Below are 5,847 nucleotides of genomic sequence, written 5' to 3' on the forward strand. Positions count from 1 at the left end.
ACATCGGAACATAACATCAGCATTGATCAAGACAGTCAGCATTAGAATGTCATGGCCCACAACAGTTCAGCAGAAACTGTATCATAAAGATTTTACTTACCGTCTCAACGTGGTAATTCTGGGAGGGTTCGAATGAAGACAGGGTGGGCTAATCCTTGCCTCCGCCTCCTTAATAGAATTGAAACTTTCCTGTACGTTAGCTAGGAAATTTTTCATTCTATGTCAGGAGCGGAGGCTTCTGATTAGGCTAGTTCAAAGCTTATCCACCACCAGTGAAGCCAGCGACACTACTGGCTTAAAGTAAAATCTCTTGAAGGTGGAGTCTGAAGACCAGTCTGCTGCTTTCAGAATGTCCTCCAGACGAGCCTCCATGGAAAAAGCCTTGGACGCCATTGCTCCTCTTACAGAATGAGCTCCAAACTGGGAAATATCTATGCCGGTTTCCTGCATAACCCATCGTACCCATCGCGCAATAGTAGGGGATGAAACCGCCCCGTGTGGTTTAGTAAGAGCAATAAACAGCTGTTTGACACCCTGTGGGCGTATATCAATCGTCGCCACTTCATAGGCCTTCAGTGCTCTAACCACATATAACTTCGGGACATCTGGGAATGCAGGATACGAGATAGTTTGGGAATCCCTTTTGGTTCCTCTAGAAATATAGAAGGTAACCCCATCCGGGGTCAAGACACGACCTGTAAGATCCACAGCCCTCACATCTGAGACTCTGCGACACGAGATCAGACAGAGCAACATTGCCAACTTCGCTGAGATTTGCTTCCTCGACAGGTATTTATTGGACGGCCACTCCCGAAACAAGTTAACCTTATTCACATCCCATAAAACTGAATAGCGGTGTTCCGGAGGAACGGATAACCGAATGCCCCGTAGCAGTTTGCAAACCAGAGGATGTTCCCCTATAGGGTGGTTATCTAGCGGGGTGTGGCCCGCCGAGATGGCCGACCTCAAGGTATTTATTGACCTGTACGCCAAGCCCTCCTTTGCTAGGGAGGCTAAGAAATTAAGGACGTGGACAATGTCTGCCCCCATTGGATCAACCTGTTGTCGCAGACACCAACCACTCCACCAAGACCATGCTGATCGGTACCTCTTGTTGGTACTGTCTGCCCAAGATTTGGCCAACAGCGTGGCTGCATCTTCCGAAAGTCCCGGGACTTGCCAGCGTTGCCTGTAACCCGCCAGGCCATCAGACGCAGGTGGCCTGTGGTTAGGAGGTCGTGAGGATCCCCTTGATGATTCCTGAGGAGATCTGGAACATGGGGTAGAGGGATTGGAAAATCCCAGGAAAGGTCCATCAGAACCGGAAACCAGGCTTGCGATCTCCAGGTCGGGGTGATCACCACCAGTTCCGCCCGTTGTCTCCTCACCTGGGTGGACACTCTCATGATCATCGCAAAGGGGGGAAACGCGTAGCCCCTCTCTCTGCTCCAGTCTTGCAGAAATGCCTCCACCGCCGTCACTTCCGGGTCCGGACGCCAACTGAAGTAGCGCCTCTGCTGGGCGTCCAGACAGGAAGCAAAAAGGTCCACTGAGAACGGACCCCATCTGTCCTCGATCGCCCTGAACACATCGGGCGGAGTTGCCATAGGCTGGCGTCTCTCCATTGACGAGACCACCAGTCCGCCACCCGGTTGGCTGAGCTGGGAAGGTGCTCCGCCGACAAGGATATCTCGTTGGACAGGCAGTATTCCCATAGAGTCCTGGCAAGGTCGGACAAGGCTCTGGACCTGGTTAGTCCAAGGTGGTTGATGTAGCGCACCGCCGCCACATTGTCCATTTTCAGAAGGACACAGCACTGAATTTTGTCCTTCGTCCACCACCTCACCGCAAAGGAACCTGCCATCAACTCCAGACAATTGATGTGAAGGTTCTTCTCTGCAGATGACCATACTCTGCCTGTAGACACGGCGCCACAACGTGCTCCCCAGCCCAGGCCGCTGGCATCGGATTCTATCACCAAATCCGGTTTGGAGCCGAAGGTCGCTCGTCCGTTCCAAGCGTCCATATGCACGATCCACCATCGGAGCTCTGTTCTCGCCTCTTCCGTGAGGAGAACGACCTGGGAATAGGTAAGGCCTTTGCGGAGGTCAAAAGCTTTAAGGCGTTGGAGGGCCCGGTAATGAAGGGGCCCCGGGAATATTGCCTGAATGGAAGACGACAGGGGACCTACAACCCTGGCCAAGTGCCGCAACAGGATCATCATAAAACCCAGGAACTGCATTCTCCGTGATGGGACAAGGTCCGACTTGGCCTGGTTGACTATGAATCCCAAGGATTCTAAGAGGTTGATCGTCCTCTGAAGATGGACCAGCAATGTCCGCGGACATTGATGCAGGAGGAGCATGTCGTCCAGATAGATTATAAGACGGATGCCCTCCGTGCGCAAGCGCTCCACCACCGGCTTCAGCACCTTGGTAAAACACCACGGAGCGGATGACAGTCCGAAAGGAAGGGAGGCAAACTCGTACACCTGTGGACCCCAACGGAACTGAAGAAAACGCCTGTGGGGAGCAAAAATGGGGATCGTGAGGTAGGCATCCTTCAGGTCCAGCCGGACCATCCAGTCCCCCTCCTGAAGCAGATCCCGCAGGAGGTGAATACCCTCCATCATGAAATGGCGGTATATAAGCCAGCCATTGAATTCCTTGAGATTTATCACTGGGCGATAGCCCCCGTCCTGTTTTTCCACGAGAAAAAGATTGCTGAGGAAACCTCGTGGGTGCAGTTCTGCCCGCACAATAGCCCCTTTCTGTAGTAGATCCGCAACCTCTCTGTCTATTAGTGAGCATTGGTCCGGCGTGAAGTCAATAGGTCTGGGGCGAACGGACTGCCTGGGGAGCCCCGAATACTCTATTTGAAACCCTCCGACAGTCTGTAAGACCCAGGCGTCGGAGGTGAGCGAAGACCATGCCTGAAGAAAAAACTGGAGTCTGCCCCCCACTTTCAGGCCCATTACATTTTGAAGTCTCACCTTTGTGGTTATTGTAGCCGCCGTCTCCTCTTCCTCTTCCACTGCGGCGGCCGGGATAACCTCTGGTCTGGTAGAAGTTTCCAAACTTTTCAGGGTCTTGGTATTGGCCTCTGTGGGAATCACCTTGCTTGAAGGAGCCTCTGTTATAGGGTCTGCCAGACGAACGGCCCCTTCCTCGACTGGCTGCGCCAAAAACACGAGGTGTAAAGATTCGCTTCACAGACGCTTGGGCCTTGTCCAGGGAATTAAAGGTATTGACAAATTTACCCAGTTCCCGGACAAACGAGTCCCCGAAGAGGTTGCCCTCTGCCATCGTGCCTGCCTTGGAGGTGGCCAGTTCTCCCAGCTTCGGGTCTATCTTGATCAAAATAGATCTCCGTCGTTCAGTGGAAATAGTTACATTCGCGTTTCCTAGACAGATAATCGCACGTTGTGCCCAGCCGGAAAGAATCTCCGGGGAGATCAGACACCCTGAGGCCCTGGCATCTTCGACCATGTCCAGGATTTTCGCCAAACGCCCCGCCGTGGCCAAGAGTTTATCTTGGCAGGCCCTCCAAGATCGGTCTATCCCCTTTTTGGGATCCTTCACAAACTTCGTGAGGAAGGTGGACATTTTGGGATCAATCTCTGGGGTAACCGCTACCTTGCCCTCCAAGGCGGGGCGCGGGCATTCTGCCCGAAGGCAGCTACGCACCTCCTGATCTAACGGCTTACGAAGTCTGGCCGCCATGTACGCCGCCACCTTAGGGGCGGGAACCCAGTGCGATGAGCGCGGGTGGAGGAGTTTGTCCGGGTTGAGCATGTCTGAGTTAAGGTCAGAGCCGGACGCCTGGGTGGAATTATCCGTAGGCCACGAACGCTCTGGTTCTCCATCTCCATCCGAGGTTTGGGGTGACTCATCTGGATCGACAGTGGTCGCATCGTCCTGACCACCTCCTGTGGCGCCAGATGGCGCCTCCTGTGAGGCCGCGGGAGCCTCTGCTGTTTTCACGTCCAAGAACGCCTTTTTAGGCGCGAAAAGGCATCTGGGTCCACCCCCGCGTCCGCAGAGCGTTTTCGCTTATGGTCAGTAGCACTCATCGATGGTTGGTCTGGAGGAATTGAGCTCGTTTGCCCCGAAGGGTCTGCTCCTTGCCCGAGGGGTTGGCACTGCGCCTGAAGTTGATCTATCTTCTTTTCCAGGGGCGCCACGACCCGTGTCACGGCCTTCAAAATGTAGGAATCCATTACTTGGCAGAAGTGGTCATCTACCGGCAGGTACATGACCTGCTGCTCCTCCTCCTCCTCCTCATAGTATTCGTCGTACTCCATACTGCCGCTGCCTCAGCAGATAGCAAGGTGTAATAGGGGGTATGGCAGGACAGCGTCCTCAAGTACAAATCTCTTCCCGCCGCAGCGGGGTCAGCAATAATGAAGTAGGGACCAAACAACCTCTGCTATGAGGTACTGAAGTGAATCCTGCCTGGGCCGGTCCCAAAACGCGCCAAATACCCTACCCGCCTCACGGGTGTTCAGGCTCCAGGCAGGGGCTCTGTCAGTCTCAATTAGTCCTTATCGCTGCCAAAGCACGAACACACAGATCCTCCCCCGCGGTGTGCGAGTCAGTTGAGCCGCTTTCCTGACGCGTGTACAAAGCGGAACTCAACGACTCGCACCCGACGGGAGGTTGAGCTCCTCAGAGCAGCGAAGGACGCGCGGTCCCCTAGCGGCGGGAGGCCGCCCGCGCACAGAGCCTGTCAAAACAACCGCGAAAGGAGCGGAGAACGCCCCTGCGGCCCACACACAGTCACCGCCGCAACCCCTTCAGGGATAACACATCAGCGCGAACCCGCGCGACCCTGTGAAAACCAACCAATAAATCGCCAATGACAAAAAACAGTCAGAGAAATAAGATAAAGAAAGAACACTCATCTGCTTGCTGCTGGAGCAGCGAAGAAAGAGGAGGATAGAGTGCCAACAGAGGAGGGTATGAGGAGCCCTGGCCCGGGATTGGACAGTTGCTGGGACATTTTCTATTTCCATTTTCCATGATGCTCATGAGAAATGTAGTTTTGTTGAGATTGTTGATACCTTTTAATGGCTGCTGGAGTAAAATAAAGGAGAAAGTGACAGCCTAATCAGAAGCCTCCACTCCTGACATAGAATTTGTAGCCCTCTGATGCGAACCCGAGTATTATGGCGTTCACTCTTTTTAAGTGAGTCTCCAGGTCATCATCTGTGAGATAGATGTCATCGGATAATGCCTCATCGTCATATATTTGTAGTAACTCTGTTACCCTTGCTGAGAATAATCCTGGGCTATTCTTGAATCCCTGTGGGAGTCGGCAAAATTGTTTTTGTGACCTCATTATTGAGAAAGCGGTCAAATACCTGCTTTCAGGTGCAATGTTTTGACAGAAGAATCCATTAGAGATATCTAATGTCGTTTTATATTTTTTGCCCACAATGTTATTCATTAGTGCTGCTCTGTGTGAGTTTTGTACTGCAAATGTTTTACAACAGGAGTTAAGGTGTCTGTAGTCCAAATCTAGACGATATGAATTGTCTGGCTTGGAGACAGGAAACAAAGGATTGTTCATTTGTGAGTTGCATGTTTCAATCACCCCTTGATATTCAAGTTGATCTAAGATCTCCCTGACTTGCTTTTTAGCTTCTTGTTTAACTGGGTACTGCCTTTGTGCAGTGGGCTGATTTTTTTTACTGAATTTTGTGGTGAGGCGAATCCTCATCCCATCCTACTTGATTTTTATATAATGCAGGAGCTTGGGCTACTGACCATTTTCTTGCAAGTATATATTTTTTATGAATTGGTATATGATTAGAGAAGGCAGGCATAATCATTTCTTCGCCATGAG

At 52.1% G+C, this 5,847-nt stretch overlaps 1 pseudogene; it reads right to left on the reverse strand.

Annotated features, from left to right (window-relative positions):
• Window positions 1–2,825: 2,825 nt before the first annotated feature.
• LOC147717500 (uncharacterized) lies at window positions 2,826–4,303 on the reverse strand (annotated as a pseudogene).
• Window positions 4,304–5,847: the final 1,544 nt, after the last annotated feature.

This window comes from Lissotriton vulgaris, chromosome 5 (genome assembly GCF_964263255.1).
Source record: "Lissotriton vulgaris chromosome 5, aLisVul1.2, whole genome shotgun sequence".
NCBI classification, from domain to species: Eukaryota; Metazoa; Chordata; class Amphibia; order Caudata; family Salamandridae; genus Lissotriton; species Lissotriton vulgaris.